The 25,307-nt window shown below is 42.5% G+C and overlaps 1 long non-coding RNA gene across 2 annotated transcripts in view; it reads left to right on the forward strand.

The window, feature by feature from the left end:
* The window catches only part of LOC115096265, a 34,775-nt gene extending 11,889 nt beyond the window's left edge, over positions 1–22,886 (forward strand). The window contains exons 2-4 of one of the 2 annotated variants that reach the window (XR_003858008.1): positions 14,803–14,925; positions 21,245–21,345; positions 22,357–22,886. This is a non-coding gene — a long non-coding RNA (uncharacterized LOC115096265). Of the gene's footprint in view, positions 1–14,222; positions 14,926–21,244; positions 21,346–22,356 lie in introns of those variants that run through there. The other variant, XR_003858007.1, reaches the window with a different exon arrangement.
* The last annotated feature ends 2,421 nt before the right edge of the window (positions 22,887–25,307 follow it).

The raw sequence follows: 25,307 nt of genomic DNA on the forward strand, positions 1-25,307 counted from the left end.
AAATCTGGGGTCGGCACGCGCAAGGAGGTGCACATTTGTGCAACCTGCGCGCGCTGAGCGCGGTGCGCGCTGCCTGTTCCCTCCGCCTCCCTTCACCTTCCCCTACCTAACCCACCCCCCCCCTACCATTGTTGGCAGATTTACGCCTGCCTCTGGCAGGCGTAAATGTGCGCACGCCATCACCCGACCCCAGGGGCTGGACCGGAGGCCTCGACCACGCCCCTGGGCCGGTGTCATGCCCACGACACACCTCCCGCCCCGCCCCAAAATTTGCGCCGCCCACCCGACACGCCCCCCTTGCAAAGCCCCGGGGCTTGCGCGCGCCGCCGAGCCTATGCAAAATAGGCTTGGCGTGCGCAGGGGCCTTTTAAGAGGGTTACACGCATAACTTATGCGCGTAACCCTTTTAAAATCCGGCCCTATGCTTTTGTTTCTTTTTGGCAAATGTATCTTTAAACAAATGTCCCCTATTCTACCACCACAACAGCCTTTTAATCCTTATTAAAGAACAAAAATCAAGGAAATAAGATAGAAATTACTTCTTTCAACAGGCCCAGATGAATACATTTGAATCGAAATGAGTTCAAACTAGTGTGGCTAGGAAGATGATAATGATATCTTTAAAAATGGTCATACTGATGAGGCAATATTGATGGAGTCTCAGTGCCCCAGGATAATTGCCCGATTTCTCTCTGGCTCTCTCCTTAATTTAGCCTTGTCTTAAGAATGATTTACCAGTTCGCATACCTAGGAAGCAAGATGGCATGGCTTCTAGGATTTTGCATGAGAAAATATGGAAACAAAAAGTTGATGATTTTTCCTATAGTAAATCATAGAAGCTATGCATGGAAAAGGGAGTCACATAAAGTTACGCTTGTCCTAATGAGGAGTAAATATTCTTATGGCAAAGGAAACTGGGAGGTGATTAAGTGCTGCTTAAGTATGTGGGTGAATAACTCCCCTGGTGGACCAGGTTAGAGATGGAGCAGAGGGCATTAGTGGGTCATATGTGATGGCTCTGCCTCCTGGGGACCACAACATTCTTTTTTCCTCAATGCATTTTGTTTAATCCCGAATAACCTCAAATTTCCCCTAGAATAAACCCTTTTATAAGAGTAGACATTTTGAGAAACACCTGATATTGGACTGCTGTTCACCAACAGGAGGCCCAAACTTCCAGAGGTGAAATGAGCTTCCTATATGATAATACAAGAAATAGGAGGCATCCCATGAAACTATTGGGTGTCAGGCTGAACATAATCAGAAGAAAGTACTTCTGCACCAGGGGGCAGTTTTAGAACAGTTCACATAGATTTGTGGGCTGTTGCATATGCAAGTTACACCAATTTTCTAACCAAACTTACACATGTAAATTCACTTTGAAAATTACTCTGGCAAAACTATCCTCAAGCTAATTACACCTATTTTGGTGCATGCAGTTTTGCCAGGAACATTTAAGCACATGTATTTTGAAATAAACATATATGTGTGTAAATGAAAACCCTGCTCCCTAGGAATGCCTCTTCTGAATATGGGTAAAAGTGTGCACATCTAGGTCTTATGCACACCCTTTACCTGCGTATCAGGGGGACAATTTTATAAAAGGATCTTTCCACATGTAAAGCACTGCTTTATCTGAGATAATGCCTTTTAAAATTACCCTCCCTGTGTATATGTAGCGACCCTTTGGGATTTTCAGTCCTAGTCAAGAACTTGGGTAAAGAGTGTAGGAAGGGAGCATCCCACTTTACCTCCACACCTCTTGTATGTTGGCTGAAATGGTAGGATCGAGATCAATGTGGCATTCTGAATTAGAGTTTGGAGCAGAAGCAGCTATTCTTTTTCTGTGTGTTTCCTATTTCTGGGGGCTAAGCCTCACTGTCCTGGTAACACAGAATGGGAAGGGAACAGATACCTTTCCAAAACATAACCAATTTGGTAGGCTTGTCTCCGTTTTTGAGTTAAGAGATTTTTGGAATTCATTTGTAAAGTTTTCTTCTGAATCCTTAAGTCTTGGCTCAGGGAAAGAGAAGGCCCTACCTTGGGAAGGACAGGAGTAGAAAAAGCCTGCTGACCCCATACCTGGGAACTCTCAGGATTTCACCCTGAGACTCAGGGAATTTGCATCCATTGCAGAGTCTCAGGGGAAACACTAGAAATCTCAGGGCCTCTCTCTACACAGCTCAGCCAGTCCCTTTCCTCAGTAAGCCTGCAGAGAATGGAGCAGTGGGGGGGAGAATGGAACAGACACTGCAAGCAGTATGTGGGAAGAAACTGGGGAGGGGCTGCAATACAGTGTGCAGCTGGGATTCTGGGACTTAGCTTAGGGAAGTGTGCTGGGGTCAGAGAGAGAAGGGGAAGTGTGCTGGGGGTCATCTCTGGAGGAGGGACAGATGATGTGATGGGTGAGAGAAAGAGAGAAAGTATGGATTAATTGGGAGGTTGTAGAAGAGAGAATGCAGATACATATTATTCCATTTATCTCAGGGTGAATACAACTCAAAGGTTCCCAGGTATGGCTGACCCCCATCTCATACCCTGTGGATATATCATGGTGCCTCACTGCAGGATGGCCCCAATTTTGTACGTAAAGACCTAGCACCTCCTGCGAAACTGCTGGAATGGTGAGCTCCTGTTTGCATAACAGCAGACAGGAATAGAGAACAGTTTGATAGTTTGAGTTAGATTTTGAAGGAGTAGGATCTGTTATTTTTACATTCCCTTGTCTTTTTACCAAGCCATGTGGCTGGAGATATAGTGAACAGAGAAACATATCTCTTTCCAGGACACAACCTGTCTGGTAGGATTTGTCTCAAGTTCTGAGTAAACAAGTCATTCTTTATGAAGATTAATTTTTGTAGTTTTCTTTTGTGAATCTCTGATTCTGGCTCAAGGAGGGAGAAGCCCTGCCTTGGGAAGGACAAGGGTAGAGAAGAACTGTTCCCTTCTCACAACCCGTGGAGGGATAGGGGTGACTCATCACAGCCTGGGTTATGGTATTTTGAAGATTTTGCCTTTTGTTTCAGTTTTGACATCACCCTTCCTGCCCAGTAGTTGAGAAAAGGCGAAGAGCTGACCTTTATTTCTTGGCTGCAAAACCTTTCAGTTTGAAAGGTCTAAAGTTGCCATTTTGAGAGGAGAACCAGAAGTAAGAATTTTGGTGTGATCTGGAGACCTCAATTGGAGTCTCCACTCTGAGAAAAGAAATGAATTGGTTTTTTTAGAGAATTTCAAGGTATTCTTGGGAAGGGATCCCACCACACCTACTATATACCCACCCATCTGGGATATTTATCATTCCAACATCTAATGAAGCAGTTCTGAGGGACACATTCACAGACAGAGGATCAGTATAATGGTTGGCCATGGATGTAACCAAGGTTGTCTGGTGCCAATTAATTAAATTGGATGATCTGCAGAAAAGTTTGTTTGGAGCACCCAGCCAGTGTGTCCAACTTGGTTATTCTGCTCTCACACATACTTAACTATAGCCAGAGAACTATCCATTCTGTGCCTTGGGCCTTGGAGGTCTATCCATCCTCTCTTTTGGAGAATTCATGCCCAGGGGCTGAATGGACTGTGACTGTATGAAAGGATGTAGCCCACAACCAAGTGTGACCTGCTTTCATGGATAAAACCATAAGAGGGGCTACATTCACATTCCTTATGAGCATATGATGATGCCTTGTCCTTAAGCTTTTTATTCTATGCAAAATACTTCTTTCTCATACTTTGAGTTTTTGAATATTTGTATTATACCACTCCTTTCCTACCTTTCTTCTAGATAGAGCCAAAGACAAAAGAGCTGCTCACTCAATATCTCACTGACCCATTGTTATCATAAGAGTTGCTCAAGTCACCTTTAGTTCATATAAACTTGGGCATGATGCTCTAATCATCTACCGATGAGAGAGCAGCCAACCATCAAATCAGACTGGTACATAAAATATCTCCTCTAGTTTCACTATATGATTCTTAAAGGGTTTTTTAAATGCATTTAAAAACTTCATTAAATGGTCCAAACCAACAGATGGTACTTAGCTTAATAAACATGACAGCCATCCACATGAAAATGCCCAAGGTCCAAAATTGATGGTGAGTAGATGGAACTAACTGTGGTGTACAAAATGTCAACAATTTCCTGCTATTGAACACCACCAGGTGCATAAGACCACGGACACTGTTCTGCTCCTTCTCGTGTGCTGGCACTTCCTCTATGCTGATCTCACAAATTCACGAGATCAGAATAGAAGTAGTGCCAGCCCCATGAGTTTTGAATACTGAGGGACCAGCACACGAGGCAGAAGAGAAGAATAGGCTCCTGCATCTTTCCCAATGAATTACAAGCAGCAGCAGCAATGGCGAAGGAGTAAGACAGGCCCCTGTGGGGCTACTAGTAAAAAGAAGGAACTGACCTAGATTGTGTATCTGTGTGTGAGAATGGAAGCGTGCCTTGGTTGAGTTTGTGTGGGTGAGAAAGATAACTTTAAATGGGAATATTCAGTGAGATGTTTATCTCATTGAAAATCCCAGATAAGTTATCTGGATAACTTTAGCTGGATAACATGTCCATTAAATAACCTACTGAATCTTGGCCTCATTATGTCTTTTTAATGCAAGAACAACAAATCTTTGTTCATAACATTTCAGTTTGTTAGATGTGGAACCAGTTTTCAGCCAGAGTCTTTCTAGAAGTTGTCTTTCTTGTCATAGGTTATGTAGATCAATGGTGAACTAGGGCAGAGATTTGTGTTGCTTGGGAACACGGGTTCTTCTTGGGGCTAGCTCTCGATAATTCTATGTTCTAATGATACACCATGTCATCTAATGTGGGTTGTGATGTAGCGAGTTTGAGGTGGAGGTTCTGTAAGAGGAGTTCCAGGGTAACCTTCTTGATGATGTGGGTTTTTATAGTGGCTGAAGGTGGACAGTGGTGCTACAATGGATTAGCATTGCTATGTAGTAGTCTGACCATGATACTGGTGATGTGGGGATTATCATTGGTGTAGAGGAGGAGGGAGGTTGAGAGCAGAAACATGAGGTTGAGGGTATGCCTGGCTTGGTATGATTGCATTTATACACTGGATAAGGTTGGCCATGCCTTGAATGAATTGAATTGTAATCTTCCACCAACTGTAGTGTAATTTTCCTTGGTGCTTTGTAATGCCTGTCGACTTGTCAGTGGTAGTGAATTCCTCTTTAAGAGAAACAAACTTGAGGGGTAAAATACTTATTCAATATAAAGTTGTGGAAGCTATGCTAAAGGGCATTGCACATGCTTGGTTAAGAGATGGGGGTTACTTCAGTCCTGTTGAGACCCTGAAAGTAGAGGTAGCAGATCTCAGAGCAGGAGCCAGGCAAGCTGTTGGTCTCTCACCTAACCAGCAACCTCAAAGAGTTACAGGAATCATGCTGTAACTCCTTTTGTCCTAGGTGAGCGTAGGATAATTTTGACTGGAAAATATAATTGTTTATATTGTTATCCCACGCTCACCTAGAATGAATAAACTGATAAATAATAACAAATGAGTGAATGTTCAAAGGCGATATTGTGTAAAAATAGCATATATCATTGCAATTTTCAAAAGCCCATTTATATGAGTACAGTCTTCTGAAAATTCAGTCCTATGGAGTAAATTTTCAAAGGCGTTGCGTGCGTAAAAGTAGTAATTTTCAAATCGATTCAAATGTGTAAAACTGAGTTTTACATGTATAAATCCTTTTGAAAATTACCTCCAAAAGTTGTATTTTGTCTGCATCAAGTTTAAAAATCATTCTGTTTGGAATGTTATATGCCACTGGATCTAAGGGTAAATACTTTGGAGGTAATTTTCAAAAATGTATGTGAGTGTAAATGGGCTTTTGAAAATTGCTACTTTTATGTGCCTAACTCCTTTGAAAATTCAGTCCATAGGGCTTAATTCTCAAAAGGTTTTATGTTTGTAAAATGGGCTTTTGAAAATTGCTATGATATATACTACTTTTATACATGTAATTGCTTTGTAAATTCACTCCTTTGATTTGTAACAAACACATTTGAATTGAATTAGCTTAAGTGTGCAGGCTTTATTTGACTTATCACTGAGAACATTGGAAGGTGGAGAGAGCCAGAAATCTCAGATTATGACATTGAACCTAGTTTATAATTTTTATATCAAACGTTCTTATAGGCGTTTTATATTTTTTTAATAGACCTATTGGCTTACAGCTTTTCCAAGAAATGATTGTACACGATGTTTATTACTGAATATGTATACCTACAGGTGCAAAAGGATGCAATTGGTTCTTGCTTCCTTCTGCCTTCAAATCAACACTCAGCATTATAGTACAGTATTACATATGATTGGTAACTTCAGAGTATGTTCCCAATATTTAAATAGTATTTTGGAGATGATAGTCAATGTGGAAGAAATACATGTAGCAGGCAGCTGGAAATCTGAGCTGATGTCGCAGCATTTTTCAAATGCGTATTGTTGCATTCATGGACCCTTGTGCTAAGGCAGGGTTGACGCAACCTGCAGGGAGGGGCCCTGCATGTCCCTAGCGTTGGCAGGCAGACCCAGACGAAGCAGAGGCCCAGCTGGAGCTTCGCCTTTACCAGCCCACGTTCCCCTCATGTCGAGCCTTTGGGTACTGGGGCTGGCAGGTCTTAGGTGTGGCCTCTGCTGATGGCGGAGAGATTTGTCGAGGATAGCTGGGTCGACCTAGATGGAGGCCAGGGGTATCCGGAGGCAAGCTGTGGTCAGTAGTAGGCGGCAGTCAAGAATCTCCTGAGGCAGGAAGGCAGTGGCAGACAGCGGTCAAGAGTATCCAGACGTTAGGCAGTATCAGTGGCAGGCAAAGGTCAAGCATGTCCGATATCAGGCCGTGTTCAAATAAGGTATCTATTTGAAAGGAAGGTGGGACACACAGGGAGGGCAAGAAGACGAGAAGATCAGGTGAACAACGAGGGTGACACTGAAGACAGAGCCGGGCTGAAATAATGGAGACGCCGGAACTGAAGACATCTGCAGGAGCAACTTGCACTACTGAAGAGTAGATGGATCTGTTGCAGAGGTGAGTTGTGACTATAGCACTGCCCTTTTCTAAGGCCTTAGGCTGACATCATCAATAGGGGCCATGGGGGGGGGTGGGTGTTTCCGGCCGGGTTCCCTTTAATTAGTGACAAGAGGTGCGACGCTTAAAGCTGGCAGCATCCAGCTGCATGTGCTGACGGTGTCCGTACAGGCATAGCTGATCAGACTGGCGGCATTCCATCTCGTTGGAGGGTGACGTCAGTGGCATCTGAAGCCAGCGAGGGCCCGGCTGAGAGGTGAGGGCGGCGGTTCGCAGGGTTAGCCTGTGGAACGCCAAACTTGACAAGAATATACCCAAAGCAGGCATTTATCGATTAAACATTAGTGTTGGGTTTACATTCTTAATAAAGGATGCATTTATTATTATTATTATTATTTATTAGATTTAGTATAACCTTTGTAAAGAACAAATCCAAGTGTTTACAATCAAATATACATATACTTCTCCGTTATAAATGTGAAGTCCTTATGGAGTCTGATGTGCACAATTAATGCTATATTAAAACTTTGTTTTACAAGCAGTATGTCAAATGATTTATACTACATTGAATTCCCTTTTTGGTGGTTAACGAGCTTTGAGACAACAATTTTATTTTTTTTAATATAGTTTTACATTTTTTTTATATATCTGATTATACTCTAATATGCAATACTCTGTATGAAAGTGCATATATATGATACCATAGCTTTTATCTTGGAATCTGTAATTGGTAATTGTATTATTAGAACTGTTTTTTGATTGCGATTTTAATTTGGTTTTATTATATTCCCCTGGTTTGTTTTATATCTATTTAATCCTTTTTTGTTTTTAATGTATCAATGCTTGGTTAACATGATTTACAAGTGGTATATAAAATTTTAATAAATAAATTATAAATTTTGAAAACATTTTTTTGTACTATTTTGATACTTGTTGATGTTCCATGCCCAGCAGTTCCTGATGTTTTGTACTTTGCTAAGTGGTTGTAGATGTTTGTATGGACTCTAACAAGACACTTTCTAAGTGTCTGGTCACTGTTTTTTATTTCATTACTTGCTGTGGTGCCAGGGTGCACAAATGTTTCAGAATATATGTCAATGAGGCCAAGTTGTGACTGAAGTATGGGCAAAGGTTTTTGGCTTCTTAATCTAAGATCGCATGGCTGCCTTGCTTAAACGTGTTCTCCGCATGTCCTCTACCCAATTCCAGAAATTGCTGTCATGATTTGCATGTCCAAAAAGAGATAATGACTATTATGCATATTGTAATGAGGCAGATGATGCTCTTTGCAGCGTGGAAGGTGGTTTGCCTAAAATCTCTCATTATATACTCTTTATTGACCTATTCAATGTTTGAGCTCTTAAGAAGCTTAGTTTCAAACTCAGAACAGTGTATAAGATATTTGTCTCCTTTCTGGCTTCTAAATGGGTGAATGGGACCACTTAATAAATTATAGGCGGGTGCAAGCCAAAAAATATTATTTTGTTTCATTTTGCATCGGGGGGGGGGGGGGGGGGGCTAGAAGTTATCACCCAAATTTCATTTTGTTGGGGTTTTTTTTCCATTTATTTTATTTCAGCAAATAGTACGCACTAAAAAAATAGAAAATACAAAAAACAAAATGTTGGTTTTTATCGTTTTATTAAAAATGTCGTTGACATTATCTGCCATTTCAAATGAAAGTTCATCCCTAACAAATTACAGTAACCCATTGCAGGGTATATATATATATATATATATATATATATATATATTTCCTGAACATATCCAGATCAGTCCAGACAAGCAGCTTTTATTCATCCCTACCAGCAGATGGAGGTAGAGAACAAAACTTTGGGCATTGCCACATATACGAGAGTGCCACCTGCAGTCCCTCAGTATTTCTCTACCTCCAGCAGATGGTAGAGGTGCTAACCCTGCAGTCCTGACTGACTGGATATATTAAGGAAAATTGCTCCCCGAGGTGACAGGCTCCTGCAGAAGGGTCGTCCCTCGGGTTGAGCCCCTGGTCAACTTCAGCCCGTGACTCCGGGACCACTGAAAGCCAGTATTCTGGTTCCCTTGGTGGGCCCGAATCCCCTCTGCCGACACAGGAGCAGGGAAGTACCCTTCCTTTTGTTTTGTGCTTTCCTATATATTTGGGCCTTTAAGTTTTACATTTTTGTTTTAAATAAAAAAAATTTTAAAAAGTTACCGGCAGCTGTCTGCTTTTGAAACAGCAGATACGAGTGAGCAGTCTGAGCGGCCTAGCAAGCAGACACCTCGGCAGGATCATCTGGTGCAGGCCGGGCAGTAAGTGGGCAGATCAGGGGATTATTAGGAGGAGAGTGGTCCCGGTGGGGGCTGGCTGCACTCCCGATTGAGCCACATGGCAGCGGCCTGTTCAGTGTGCTGGCGGGAAATTCTTGGGGCAGTACGCCCTCTTCAGGGTTTGACAGCTGCTGCATGGAAGCATGGCAAGCATATGATTTGCCTGTTGGTTTTTTCTTTTTGCATTTATTTATTTTTTTGTGCTTGCTATGATGGACAAGCAGCTCAGGGAGACCTGTAGGCCTGTGGCAGTGGACGGTCCGCTACGCCTGACCCACCTACCGGATCTCCTTCGTCAGGGTCTTATATTTTCCGATCGGGAGGATCACTTCTGTCTCGTGGCTTGGCTTTTGAGAGGAGGCGATTGCATGTGAGAGGGTATTCGGAACCTGTAATTGCCACGCTTCTCCTAGCACGACGCCCTTCTACCTCATTAGCCTACTCCAGGGTATGGAAGGTGTTTGAGGCCTGGTGTGGACAACAGGGATTGGACCCTCTTCAAGTTTCGGTGTCCCATATTTTGTCCTTTTTGCAGGAGGGTTTATCCAAAGGATTAGCCCATAGTTCCCTTCGAGGCCAGGTTTCCGTTTGGGCTGTCTCAGAGGGAGAATACAGGAGAAGGCCTTGGCTTCCCATCTGGATGTGGTGCATTTTCTACGGGGAGTCAAACATCTCCGTCCACCTCTGCATCGCATTTGTCCAGAATGGAACCACAAACTCATGTTGTGGGCCCTTTGTGAGGAGCCTTTTGAGCCTCTGAGCTGGACATCTTTGAAGATCCTTACTCTGACGATGGTCTTTTTGGTAGCTATCTGTTCAGCTAGAAGGATTTCGGAATTGCAGGCACTTTCGTGCCGTGATCCGTTTCTCCGGATATTGTCGGATAAGGTGTCCTTGTGAACGGTGCCTTCGTTTTTACCTAAGGTGGTATTGGTTTTTCATGTGAACCAATCAGTGGAGTTGCCCGGGTTTCCGGATTGGGACAGGGATCCCTCGATGGGTCGGGAGCTTCATTTTTTGGATGTGAGACGAGTGGTATTGCGTTACTTGAAAGTCACTAACGCTTTCCGTAGTTCGGATCATTTGTTCGTCCTGCTCGGGGGAGCAAAGAAGGGCGAAAAGTCGTCTATGGTGTCTTTGTCTCGTTGGTTGAAAGAGACTATCTCTGCAGCTTATGTATTCGAAGGAAGAACGGTTCCAGTGGGGCTTAGAGCACATTCGACTCGAGCTCAGGCAACGTCTTGGGCTGAGTGTCAGCTGGTGTCTCCACAGGAGATCTATAGAGCTGCAGTGTGATCCTCATTGCACACTTTTACCAAGCATGTTTGGATGTGCGGGCCCCAGAGGGGGCTCCTTTTGGGGGGAGAGTGTTCTTAGAGTGGGTCTTTCGGGTTCCCGCCCAGTATGAGGGTTTTGATACATCCCGCTTGTCTGGACTGATCTGGGTATGTTCAGGAAAGGAAAATTGGTTCTTACCTGCTAATTTTCATTCCTGTAATACCACAGATCAGTCGAGAGGCCTGCCCTGAGGATCTCTGCCGAAAGACTGCTTGGTCTACTACTGTATTTATTTGCAAAGCAGATTTGCCATTTTTGGCTTTGATTTCTCAGTTTAATGTTTTCTGCATTGTTATCTAGTTGGTCAGGGGTATCCATGTTGGAAGCCTCATTCGCTCTTTATTTTACTTATCTTGGCTTGGGTATCAATTAATACTGAGCGACTGCAGGTGGCACTCTCATATATGTGTTAGTGCCAAACATTTTGTTCTCTACCTCCATCTGCTGGTAGGGATGAATAAAACCCACTTGTCTGGACTGATCTGTGGTATTACAGGAACGAAAATTAGCAGGTAAGAACCAAGTTTACTTTTTTTGGTATAAAATAAAACTGTTAGGAAAAACAAAGGCACAAGGCTTTCTTCTGCTTGCAGCCAGTACTGGTCAATACTGTAGATATGGTTTATGTTATTGTAACAACCAAATGTCTTTATGCAATAGAATGCTCCTTTATCCAGCTTATTTTTTTTTTTTCTTACTCAGACTGAATTTAAATTGTACTAATAATACAAAGAGAGATATTGTAGTCTAATGGATTTCCTGGTAGAATAATGTTTTTTACACAAAGGATTGTTTTTCTTCAGTTTTGTTTCAATCATTATCTTTTTATGTTTCCCTTTTTTTTGTGGAATCCATAAATCTTGCTAATTTAGCAATAAAATAACTATGCACTCTGGGTGTTTCTGAGTTTCTCATGGCCAAAAATGTAGAACAGAGGGTTATTTAGAGTAAGTGAGATCATCAGTTGGAAAATATCCCGGTTAAGTGATGATTGAAATGTATGGCATAAACTTTTTTTTTTAACCATCGTGGTTTCAGGTTGCAAATCCTTTAAAGTGGTGATTTGAGTGGATTTAACTGAGAGTGGGTAGCTTAGTTTTTTGAAAAATAGAGTGGGAATCAGGAGCTCTGGATTCAAATCCTGCTTCTAGACAGCCAGGGCAGGGACTCATTTTAATTGTATTTAATTAATTGTTAAGCACTGTGTAAACTTCAAAATAATAATTAAATAGCAGTTTGGATTTTCAGCTGAATTATTTGCTTTGTTAGATTTCAGTGATGCTGCTCCATCTTCCAAAGTTCGTACTCTTAGGGCTCCTAGTTCTCTCTATTGCACTATTAAAATGATATAAGGCTACATTGTTGCAGTGTATACATTTACTTATTCTCAGCTATATGTTGATGTTTTGCATTAGATCTGACATATAGTAAGGCAATACAGGTAGTACAATATCTAGATGATCTAACAATATATGAAATAGCGATCAGTATCAGCAAAAGTCGTATTCATCATGCTGTCATGGTAGCACCACAGGTTTAGAATTTGGAGACCAAATACATATGTAAAATTAAGAAACCAAAACAGTTGACACTGTAGCAATGTCATCATCCTCTTACAAGAAGTGCTAGCTATAACGAATGTACTGCTCTTGGCAACGGCAATCTGGTGGCTGAAGAGAAGGTCTTTTAGCTCTTTTCCATTCTGGCTCAGTAGTACATGCATTCCATTATAATGAAAACATTAGCAGCTGAATATTAAATGTTATGAATTTCATAATATTCCCTAATGTATATGCATCCTGAAATTTTCTGAAGAAAGCTATGCCTTTTTAGTTTTTCTTATTTAGAGATATGTGATGATTTTTTTGTGCTCAGAAAAATTTGCAGAAACTAGAATTTTCACGTCTCCAAATTTACTAGCTTTAAATATCACTTTTCATCTTAAGTTTTGGGCTAAATTCAAATAAAGGTATTAATGATTCATTGATTTTATATTACTTTTTCCAAAAAGTTACAAAAAATCTCCATTAATTTTGTAACAGCCAAACTCTGGACATATTTAGGAAAAATGAAATGACAATCCCACATTTTTAGTCATTTTTTCCTTCTCATCAAATTACAAAATAACATAAGAAGTGCCATGTTGCATCAGACCAAAGGTCTATCGAGTTCCGTATCCTTTTTCAAATAGTGGCTAATCTGGGTTACTTGGAAATACCTGGCAAATCCAAAGAGCAGATCCATTCCTTGTTGCTCACCCCAGGGATAAGCGTTGACTTTCCAAAGTCTGTTTGGTTAATAATTGTTTATGGACTTATTCTATAGGAACTTGTCCAAACCCCTTTTAAAACCAGCTATGCTGGATGTCCTAACTACGTTCTCTCGCAATAAATTCCACAGCTTGATTGCTCATTGAGTGAAAATATACTACTACTTCCAATTTGTTTTAAATTTGTTAATTGATAGTTTCACAGGTCTTAGTATTGAAAGGGTAAACAATTCCCTATTTACCTGTTTCACCCCCACTCATGATTTTATTAATTTCTATAACCCTTCTGTCATTTCTTCTCCAGGAAGCCATTCCATCCCCTTTATCATTCTTGTTGTCTTTCTCTGTACCTGTTCTGGTTCCACTATTTTTTGAGATGGAGCAGCCAAAACTGCACACAATACTCAAGGTGCACTCACACCATGGATCATTAGAGGTATTATGGTCAGGGCCGGCGCAACCCACTGTATAAGCCATGTACTTGCACAGGGCAGAAGCTCTGAGGGCAGTGGGCTGGGGCTGCCAGTGGCCAAAATGGAATTGAGGCTGCAGGGCTGCCCAGCAGACTCCACCCTGCCACCAGCCAAAGTAAAAAAAAAAGGCAGCAAGCTACCCGAGACATAGGAGTTGCTAAAGGAGACATACCATCTCAGATTTAGGTATCAAATTGGGCAGGGTCAACCCAAACTCTTGCCTGATCTGATGTAGCAACATATAGATTCCTTATGCGAGCTGGTCCTTGTGGTGGTGGTGGTGGCGGCATCAGCATTTGAGTGACATTATCTCCAGCTGTCATGGAGACAGACTTTGCAATAAGTGCAGAGAATTTGCAGCGCCTACTGCAAGACTGGCCCCATATTAGTTAGGAGATAACTTCAGTCAAATGTTGCTCCTGTGCTGGCTTGCATGGGGAGGGAGAATCCCAACTCTAATAAGCTGTACCCAAAAAGTTCCAACATTTGGAATGGGAGGAGGAAGAGCCTGGGGAGAGGGAAGAGCGTGATAAGGTGGGGGAAGGAAGAAAGTGGGGAAAGAAAAGGAAGGGGTAAGAAGAGGGGAGGAAAGAGCAGGAGAGGGTGAGAAGAGCCTCTAATGGAAAGGAGAGGGGGAAAGGGAAAAAAAAGCTGAGATAGTAATTCAGAAAGGAGTGAGAAGGGATGGGGAAGAACTGAAGTATGAAAAGGAGGGAATATTTAGAGGGAGGGAGGGAAGCATCTCTTGAGGGAAAGGGCTAAAAAGTGGGGAAAGAACCAAGATAGTGAGGGAAAGGAGAGAAAGAGCTGAGATAGTGAGAGAAGAGGATGAGAAGGGAGGAAAAGAGCTGAGATAGTGAGGCCATGGGCTGCCCAGTAGATCCCATCCATAAGTGGCCTAAGTAGAGAAGAGGCTGTGGACTGCCAGTGGGACCTCATGCTGCCAGCAGCTGACGTGGTGTGGAAGCCACTTTGAATCCTGACCCGATGAAAGCCAATCACTTGTCAACTCTGTCACGCAGTAGATGGATGACCCTCCAAAGGGGGGGAGGGGGTGTCTAAGCTGGGGGTTCCAGTAGTTCAAAGTGAAGAAGAAACCCAATTTCATGTCCATGTTTTAATATGCATGAGCTCCTGAATATGCATATCCTTTCTCTTAAAAACAGCATGGGAGAGGAACTCAGGAGGTAGCGGCAATGGAGATCAATTAACAGACTAAGAACATGACACAGTGTCAATCTGCCCCTCCCTTCCACCAGGCTGACAGCCGGGATCCAGCATTCTGGAGGGCACTATATGTAAGACAAATCTCTTGCCTGCTACTAATGTCCAGACTCTTATCTCTTTCCTCTTCAGGGATTAGACAAGTCTTCTCAGCTCAGCAGGTGAGCCAAGATACCAACATGTGCTTCCCACAACAGACAACCTTCATGAGCTCCAGCTTCTGTCATGGCTCAGCGCCAGAAACCATCTTCAGTGGTGAGACAGAGTAATCTCCTGAGTGTGTTGGGGTATTAGCTAAACTTCTTAGTAACATTCTAAGCAAGTCCAGGCTATTATGATGTGTATTTCTCTGTGTTCATCCTTAATTTGCCAAGCTTTAACCATTATAAATGCATGCTGTGTTAAGGATTATAGTATACATTTTTTCTTGAGTGCTAAAGTAATTTGTATTATTCCTAATGGTAAATCTGAATGCCTTACAATAACAACTTTTTTTTTCTGAGATAAATGGTTGTGAATTCCTGGGCTTCTCAGATTGTATATAAAGGTAAAATAAGTGGTAATTTTCTGTAGCACTACCAGTCCCTATGTGGGAGGGGGAAATGGGCAGTATCTGACAGTATACTCTTATAAATCCTTATAGGCCCAGGACTGCTGGGGAAGCAAGTGGAGAAAAAAAAAAAAAGTGAAGTCCATGTATGTGAGAGAGCACGTGTGTGTGTATCAGAGAGGGAACATGTGGGTTTGTGTGTGTATATGTGTGACAGAGAGAGAGACAAACAGACAGAAGGAACATGTGAGAGAGGTAGCATGAGTATGTGGGAGTGTGAGAGAGAGTGTGTGTCTGTGTGTGAGCATATATGTAAGAGAGAGAGAGAGAACATGTGCATGTGGAAGAGAGGAACTGTTGTGCATCTGAGAGAGGAAGCATGAGTGTGTGAGCATGAGTATATATAAGAGAAAGAAAGTGTGTGTGCATATATGAGAGAGAGAGAGGAGAAAGTTTATATGCCCTCCACACCCACTAATCTGCAACAATCTCAGGATGACTGGAAATCAGAAATTCACAAATACCCAGATATGGAAAGTGAGATTATTTTTTTGTAATCCTTATTAGTTTGAATTAATGGGTTTTATTTGATGTCTGCTGTTTTGAAATATTTTACTGATCTTTGGGAAATTTAAAACAATTTGAGTTTTTAATTATTGAATGTTTATTCTTAAGCTGTCTTGTAATATTTATTTGTGTTATTACTACAATTTTACTATTATGATGTTTGATATTTCTTGATTTCTTGTTTTATGTTGAATGGTGGTGATTCTATTTTTCCATTGTTGCACTATATACAGAGTTTGCAGTTTTTGTCTGCACATTTCTATTTATACTTTATGGTCTTTTTTTATTTTGTGCTTGGTGATGCTTGTTCTGTTTTCCTAATAGGAGGTGTATTGGTATTTTAGGAACTGGTGTTATATTTGCAGTGTTACTTTTTTCATAGATAAGATTGTTGTTGAGAGCTGGCAGTTAGTGCTGTTTTAGTATGGGAGATTTACTATATTGTAATTGTTTACTGATGGCTTTTTGAGGGGCAAGCCTACATCCAACATGCATAGATCTAATACCATTTGGGCTTTCTGGTTGGTACCACAGCAATGCATGTAAATATAATATACAGGTTGTAAGTGATAATTTTACCTCAGAAGACTGTACTCTGAATGATTTTTAATGTAAAATCTATAATTAAAAATTAATAGCTTTTAATTGTGTGTCTGTGTGTTTAGAGAGCCGGGGGGGAGGGGGCTTTAAAGTTTGCCTAGGGTATCTAATACTCTTTGCAATGGGCAGGGGGACCAGGTGAGTGGAGGTGAACCCAGGTAGGGAGGAATGTCAGATTTTCAAATTGAGATTACTGAAGGGGGATAAATGAACTGGGGGGGGGGGGGGAGATGAGGGTGGAGGCAGCACAGTAATTGTTTGCACAGGGCAGTAAAAAAGCTAGCACAGGCCCTGAAAATGATATTCCCAGTTTTATTCTTCATTCCTTTCCATATAATTCCTAACATTCTATTTGCCCGCTGCCGCACACTGTTCTAAGGCTTTCGATGTATTGTCCACAATAATTCAAAGATCCTTTTCATGGGTGCTCACTCCAAATCCAGAAACCAGCATGGTGTAACTTAAGTATATTTAGTATTATATTTCCCTATGTGCATCACTTGTCCACACTAAATTTCCTTTTGACACTTAGATGCCCAGTTCCCCAGTCTGACAAGGTCTTTCTGCAGTCCCTCACACTCTGCTCATGTTTTAACAACTTTGAATAATTTTGTATCATCTGAAAATTGGACCACCTCACTCACAGTTCCCTTTTCCAGATCATTTATGTGAATGTTAAACAGCAGCGCTCCTGGTACAGATCCCTGGGGCTCTCTATTATTCACCTCTCTTCAGTGGGGAAATTGACCATAAAGTCCAACTATTTGATGCCTATCTATTAACCAATTCCTCAGTATGACATTATCTCCTGTCCCTTGTTTTTGTTTTTTTAATTTGCTGAGTTTCTCAGGATGGACTTTCTCAAGTGCCTTCTGAAAATGTATATTCACTATATGGACTGACTTGCCCTTATCTACATATGTGTTTACACCTTCAAAAATTCTAATACATTTGTAGGGACCTTCATTTTCAGTTTTAATTTTATTTGTCCTTGGAATTTATTAGTGTTCATTATCACGAACAAAAACAGGAGAACGTCAGTGGAAAAAGTCATTTTATTTCACAGATTTTTCTTCTGTTTTTATTAATTTAATAAACTCTGATAAATTCCAATGAAAAACACAATGCCAACTGAACACAAAGATCCATATACATTGGTAAGGCAAGATTTACCTTTGCTGAATCTTGGTTGACTCTTCCCCATTCTCATATCTATCCATATGATAATTCTTTCTTAAGAATAGCTCCTATTATTTTGTCCAGCCCAATAATCGAGCTCACTGATATATAGTTTCCTAGCTCATCCATTGAACACATTTTAAAAATTGGTATTCTTTTGGCCATCCTTCAGGGTTCAGGCAGACTAGACATGCAGAAGCATCATGCACTTCTGGCATTGTTACAAGACACTTCACTTCGGAGTGGTAAGGAGGAGGAAATTGGGTAGATAGAAAGCACTATTTGCATATCATACCATATGGGGAATTGAGCATATAATAAAATACATATTTACCTATACAAATCAGCAATGAATTACATTATATACATTATCTCAGAGTCTTTGAATTTGTGCTAGAAAGGGTGAAAAGTGCCAGAGTGAATGTCTGCTGCCTGTGGTACGCACACATTGCCCACCATCCTATTTTCCAATTGGGCTTTTTACCACAAGGACTCATTGATCATAAAACATTCCATAACAGCTAAGGTTATACAATGTGTGTGTTATTACAAACGTGCTTACAGACCCACGGTGTTTCCTGCACGAATGCATGCTAACGGCAGGCAAAGGAGGCGATTAGCTAATTATAGGCAATGCAGGGAGCCATTCTAATACTAGTCAGGGTTTTTTTTAATGCGGGTTTTTAAAGCTATGGTCAGAAAACGAGTTATGTGTCAGCGCCGACTTGGGGGGGGGGGGGCAGGGGTGCCTATGTTGGCATCCAAGCACCCTGAAAAAGCACCTAGCTGAGCACCTATCTCTGCATCCGAGTGGCCAGCTTAGCTAGGCGCTTTTTCAAACTCTATAACAGGGCACTATCAAGCTAGGGTGAGAGAACATAGTACAAAATTTCATCTTTGTGAGACTTTCTTCGCTCCAAATTACATCAAATCTTCACCAAGATGCACTGTGCTGTTCGTACGTCTCACTCTGCATGAGAAACTGACCCCTAAACCATCACCACCACACCTCACCTTGACCTATTAGATGGCCCTCCTATAGTGATATAAATAGTTGCACACTGTGAGGCCCCTCCCCAGAGGTGCTCTCTCTCTCTCTCTCTCTCTCTCTCTCTCTCTTGGATACTAAGTTAGGTGCTCTTCAGGGCACTCGGGTGCCAAGAAAAGTGCCTAGATGAGCACCTATCTTTGCTTCAGAGCAGCCACTTTAACTGTGCACTTTTCTGTGCGACCGAGCACCTAAAGGCACCTAGCTGAGTGCCTATCTTGGTTCCCGACCAGCCAGCTTAGCTAGATGCTTTTCTGGGTGCCCGATCACCCCAAAAAGCACCTAACTGAGCGCCTATCTCGGCATCTGAGTAGCCAGCTTAGCTAGGCATCTTTCTGGGCACTCGGATGCCAAGAAAGGTGCTCAGCTAAATGATTTTCAGGGCACTCGGGCACCCAGAAAAGCATCTAGCTAAGCTGGCTGGTCGGGAACCAAGATAGGCACTCAGCTAGGTGCGTTTAGGTGCTTGGTCGCACAGAAAAGCGCACAGTTAAAGTGGCCACTCTGAGGCCGAGATAGGTGCTCAGCTAGGCGCTTTTCAGGTTGAATGCGCATAGTATTACTAACTTCTGCGAGGGTGGAACTTCCTGTTTTTTGAGGTGTCGCCACAATGCCTCCACCAGCGCACCAGTCAAATTTTACTACCAGCAACATCTCCCTTTTGGGGTCCCTGGTGGTGGCTAATGAAGCCAATTTTTATAGGTGTGCTGGTGAGAGGTGCAACCTGAAGAGGATGTCTAGAGCCTGGGAAGAACTCAAGATTGAGTTTAATAGAGGATCCTCACACCCATGTGGAGTAAGTTGTGCCTGGGTTATATTTATTTATTTATTTATTTAGGGTTTTTATATACCGGCATTCGAGAACGCAGTCCCATCATGCTGGTTCACATTAAAACAAGTGTGCATCGTAAACAAAACTAAAACAATGGTGCGGAAAAAGGCAGTTACAAATAACAGGGAGATTAGAACTTGGCAGAGAGAGAAGAGAAAGGACAGGTTTTTAATTCAAACATGTAACGATAGTGTAAAATAATATAAAATTCAAACAAGAAGGTTTGTCATGGTGTATGTGAAGGTAAGGATTGGCGTGGAAGGTAGATCAGTTTGAGTCCGGGAATGCTTGTGTGAATATCCATGTCTTTAGTCTTTTTTTGAAGGTTGAGATGCATGTTTCAAGTCTGAGGCTTGAAGGGATAGAGTTCCATAACGGTGGAATGGCTGTAGAGAATGCCCGATCTCTTAGTGTGATGTGTCTGGTAGATTTGGACGGTGGTACCTGTAGCGATCCTTTGTATGCATCTCTTGTTGGTCTTGTTGAATTATGTAGTTGGAGAGGGATCTGTATGTCGATGGGAGCCAGTAGGTGGATATTTTTGTATGTGGTAAGGATGGCCTTGTAAATAATTCTAAAGTGTATAGGTAACCAATGGAGGCTCTTTAGGATGGGGGTTATGTGATCCCTTCTCCTGGAGTTTGTCAGTATTCGTGCAGCTGTATTTTGTACCATCTGAAGCGGTTTAGTATAAGAAGCGGGAAGACCAAGTAGGATGGTGTTACAATAGTCTAATTTTGAAAAAATGATTGCTTGCAGGATGGTTCTGAAATCTTGGGCATGGAAAAGAGGTCTAATTCTTTTCAGCACCTGTAGTTGGTAGAAACAGTCTTTGGTTGTTTTGTTAATGGTGGCTTTGAAATTCAGGCGATTGTCAATTAGGACTCCTAGGTCTCTCACTTGTGTGATTGTTGGTGTGTCTTGTGTTGGTGAAAAGGTGCTGTTCTCAGAGGTGATGAGCAGGAGTTCAGTTTTGCCGGAATTTAGTACCAGGTTTAGGCTGGTGAGGAGGAGTTGAATTTTTTGAAGGCATGTGTTCCAGAAAGTCAGCGTTTTTGCAAGGGAATCCTTAATGGGGATCAGGACCTGGATATCATCAGCGTACAGGAAATGTTTGAGGTTGAGGTCGGTAAGAAGTTGGCATAATGGTATGAGGTAAATATTGAATAGAGTAGGAGACAGGGAAGAGCCCTGTGGGACTCCTACTGATGAAGTGTGTTGTGAGGATTCTTTGTTCTGTAATTTGACCTTGTATCTTCTGTTGCTGAGAAATGATATGAACCAGGAGAGTGCTGTGCCTGTGATACCCAAGGAGGCTAGCTGGTTGATGAGCAGGGAATGGTTAACGGTGTCAAAGGCTGACGAAAGGTCCAGTAGGATCAGTAGGAAGGCTTAGGGATTACAGTAGGAAGGGTTAGGGATTACACCTGTATTAAACCAGACATTAAGCACCCAGTCCAAGCACCTGTAATCCCTAACCCTTCCAGTAGGAAGGGTTAGGGATTACAGGTGCTTGGACTGGGTGCTTAATGTCTGGGATGGGATGTCTAGGGGTTGGGAGTTTGAATGCTGTGCATGGGGTGGGTACTTACTGCCTTGAGTGAGGTTCTAGGGGCCGGTATTTGATTTATACTACATGGGGTGTGAGTTGGAATATTATACATGGGGTGGGCCATTAGTTTCAGTTGTGAACTTTATGTAAAAAAAAAAAAAACCCATAGGTTTATTTCTATTAAATTATCCATGCATAAATTGTGAAGCAGTGTTAAATTTAGGTTTGTGCATTTTCATTTAATAGATTGAGGACCTCAAGAAGAAGGTCAGATGGCTTTGATTAATAAAAAAAAAAAAAGAGGAGTTAGCTGGAGTGGATGCAAGCTCAGCAGGCCAGGACCGGTGGTAAGTTTTATGTCTAGCCATGTAGGTCATCATTTATCTGTATATATCCTGTTTCCAAAGGAATTCACACATCGGCTCGCTGCTAAAAAAAAATCATTTTAACTCTGCATTATCCTATAAATCCCATAGTATGTTTTTTCAAATATTACTTGTTGCATGCCATTATTGAACGTATGTATGTGTGTGCATGAGGGAACACAAATTCTATTATAAAGGAAAATGTTTTTATTATAACAAATTTCACAAAATTGATAAAATCAATATTTGCATTCTAAAATATACGTACAAAAATCCCTTAATACAAAGCTTCTCACAAAGTTAATGTCCTTATAAATCTCATAAGATCATAGAGTCAGTGACAGTGTCCTTTCACGTATGTCAATGACAAAATGTACTCCTGTACATGATCAGTGACAAATAGTGCTTCCATGCACATCAGTCTTTTTATTGATTGAAGAATTGTATTGGCGTTCATGAAATAAATTTTGTAGTAGCAAAGGACCTTCAGCTTTAGCTTCTATCCCCGACACAAAGGCCTTGATGTTTCACTGCATAGCGGCTTCATCAGAGGGAGAATAGTAACGGTTCAAATGATTATGACTGCACCATTAGTCGCTCAATGAAACATTTACATTTTTAATGATCTTTATCAAAATTCAAATCAATTCATATATTCAAGCCTTCCTTATTCTTAAGATGGCAAAAAGAACTGACATGGAGGCCTCCATGTTAGTTCTTTTTTGATTTGAAATGATTTTAATTTGTTATAATAAAAAATCATTTTCTTTTATAATAGAATTTTTGTTATATTTGTTCCCTCATTAGTAGTAATATATATTCCTGTATTGGGTGGGGACTATTTATGTAAATATTTTTCTGTCTTTTTTTTGTTTGAGTACTCACACTCTCACTCACATACTCATGACCCTTTCCCTACATCTCAACTGGTAAAACTTTGCCCATAAACAATGAGTGAACATTACATGACACAATATTGTTCTGCCTTCACAGGTGATAACATCTCATTGCCGGAAGAGGAGGAAGATAGAGATGGAGGCCGGCGACGAACCAGGCCCTTCCCCAAGTAGCTGCATCCGCTCCTGGGGAGGAGCAAGAAATTTCTCCTCCATCAGAGAGCGCCTTCTCCCCCACCCTCAGGGACCTCCTCCCCATTCTCACCGGGGCAGTAGGGAGGCAGGGACACAGACTGGGCAGTCTTTGCTGCCCAAGGAAAGCCCTTCTCACCAGGCAACTCCTCCCTCAACCTCTAATGGCTCGGCTGGAGGAGCCGGCTCATCACCTGGAGCAACTGTGGCAGGTATCTCAGCAGCAATTTGCATGAGCCGTCCAGAGATTGGGGGAGGAGATGAAGACGAATCAGGCAGCCCTTGGGGTTGTTGCTGAGGCTGTCATGTGCCTAGTTGAGGTCCAGGAGAATCACAGCAGACTTCTGCTGGCCTTGGCTAGGCGCATGGATATGTTTCCGCCTCGGCAAAACCCATAAATCTGTTGCCTCTTCTCTCCCTACTGTCCCAGCCTCTTTTTTTTTTTTTAATGTAAATATTTTTTCTCCTTCGATTAACCCACCCTTTTGTTTATTTATTTTAAATAAATATTGTAAAGACTTTAAAAAAATTTTGATAATAGCCAAGGAGGAGGAATAGCCTAGTGGGTTAGAGCAGTGGGCTATGAACCAGGAGACCAGGGTTTGATTCCTGCTGTTGCTCCTTATGACCTTGGGCAAGTCATTTTACCCTCCATTGCCTCAGGTACAAAACTTAGATTGTAAGCCTTCTGGGGATAGGGAAATACCTACAGTACCTGAATGTAAACCAGTGTGATATCTCAGATCAAATGTCGGTAAATAAATAAATAAAAATTTTAATAGAAATGGTGAGTGTATCCTTCATTTTCTTAGACTTCAGCTATTAGAATGTTGAGAAGGTCACTACCTTTAAATACATTAAACAAAGTGCTTTCTGTTCAAATGGTTTATTTAACATAAAAATACAATGATGATTAGAGGTGTGAATCGTGTCGTCTTAACGATCGATTTTGGCTGGGGGGGAGGGAAATCGGATCGTCGTGTTTTGTTTTGTTTTGAAATCGTTAAAAATCGTAAATCGGGGGAGGGTGGGAAAACCGGCACACCAAAAAAACCCTAACGCCCACCCCAAACCTTTAAAACAAACCCCCACCCTCCCGAACCCCCCCAAAATGTTTTAAATGACCTGGGGTCCAGTGGGAGGGTCCCGGCGCGATCCCGGCATGATGTCCCGCTCTCTGGCCACACCAAAAAAACCCTAACACCCACCCGAACCTTTAAAACAAACCCCCACCCCCGAACCCCCCCAAAATGTTTTAAATGACCTAGGGTCCAGTGGGAGGGTCCCGGCGCGATCCCGGCGCGATGTCCCACACTCTGGCCACAACAAAAAAAAACCCCCTAACACCCACCCCAAACCTTTAAAACAAACCCTAACCCTCCCGAACCCCCCAAAATGTTTTAAATGACCTGGGGTCCCGGTGTGATGATCCCGGCGCGATGTCCCACTCTCTGGCCACGACTGCTGTGAAGAGAAATGGCGCCGGTGGCTCTTTGCCCTTATCATGTGACAGGGCAAAGGTAGCGCCGGCACCATTTTGATTCCAAGCTCCCGACGTCACGCGTACAGGAGATCGCTCCCGAACCCCCAGGGACTTTTGGCCAGCTTGGGGGGGCCTCCTGACCCCCACAAGACTTGCCAAAAGTCCAGCGGGGGTCCGGGAATGACCTCTTGCACTCGAGCCGTATTGCAAAATGGCGCCGGCCATATGGCCGGCGCCATTTTGCAATACAGCAATACGGTTATACGGCCGGCGCCATTTTGCAATATGGCTCGAGTGCAAGAGGTCGTTCCCGGACCCCCGCTGGACTTTTGGCAAGTCTTGTGGGGGTCAGGAGGCCCCCCCCAAGCTGGCCAAACGTCCCTGGGGGTCCGGCGCCATTTTGCAATACGGCCATACGGCCGGCGCCATTTTGCAATATGGCTCGAGTGCAAGAGGTAATTCCTGGACCCCCGCTGGACTTTTGGCAAGTCTTGTGGGGGTCAGGAGGCCCCCCCAAGCTGGCCAAAAGTCCCTGGGGGTCCAGCGGGGGTCCGGGAGCGATCTCCTGGACGCGTGACGTCGAGAGCTTGGAATCAAAATGGCGCCGGCGCTACCTTTGCCCTGTCACATGATAAGGGCAAAGGGCCACCGGCGCCATTTCTCTTCACAGCAGCCGTGGGCAGAGAGCGGGACATCGCGCCGGGATCATCGCGCCGGGACCCCAGGTCATTTAAAACATTTTGGGGGGTTCGGGAGGGTGGGGGTTTGTTTTAAAGGTTCGGGGTGGGTGTTAGGGTTTTTTTGGTGTGCCGGTTTTCCCGCCCCCTGTTTAACGATACAATACAAATGCCCCTGACGATAAATCGTGGGCATTTGTATTGTATCGTGCACTCTAACGATTTTGGACGATTTTAAAATTATCTGACGATAATTTTAATCGTTCAAAAACGATTCACATCCCTAATGATGATGGTCAAGTAGTATGGGATGGATTTAATGTTTGGGTACTTGCCAGGTACATATAACCTAGTTTAGCCACTGTTAGAAACAGGATGCTGGGCTTGATGGAACCTCGGTCTGACACAATACAGCAAATTCATATGTGGATGGCGAGGTCTCTGCAAACAGACGAGGCTTGCAATAATCAGAAGCATTGGCACCAGAAGAAAGTGAAGGAGCCAAAATTGCCATCTACACGTTAAAAAGCGATGAGCAGAGACAATGAAATCCACCTGAAAAAAGGTTAATAAAAAAATGAAAAAATTTAAAAATTGTCCTGAGCAAGTCTTGCACAAGAGAAAAGTGAGGGGGGGGGGGGGGGGGGGAAGAGGGAGGAGTCAAAAGAAGGGTGGATGGGAGAATGAACATTAAGA

Source organism: Rhinatrema bivittatum, chromosome 7 (assembly GCF_901001135.1).
Source record: "Rhinatrema bivittatum chromosome 7, aRhiBiv1.1, whole genome shotgun sequence".
In the NCBI taxonomy this organism is placed as follows: Eukaryota; Metazoa; Chordata; class Amphibia; order Gymnophiona; family Rhinatrematidae; genus Rhinatrema; species Rhinatrema bivittatum.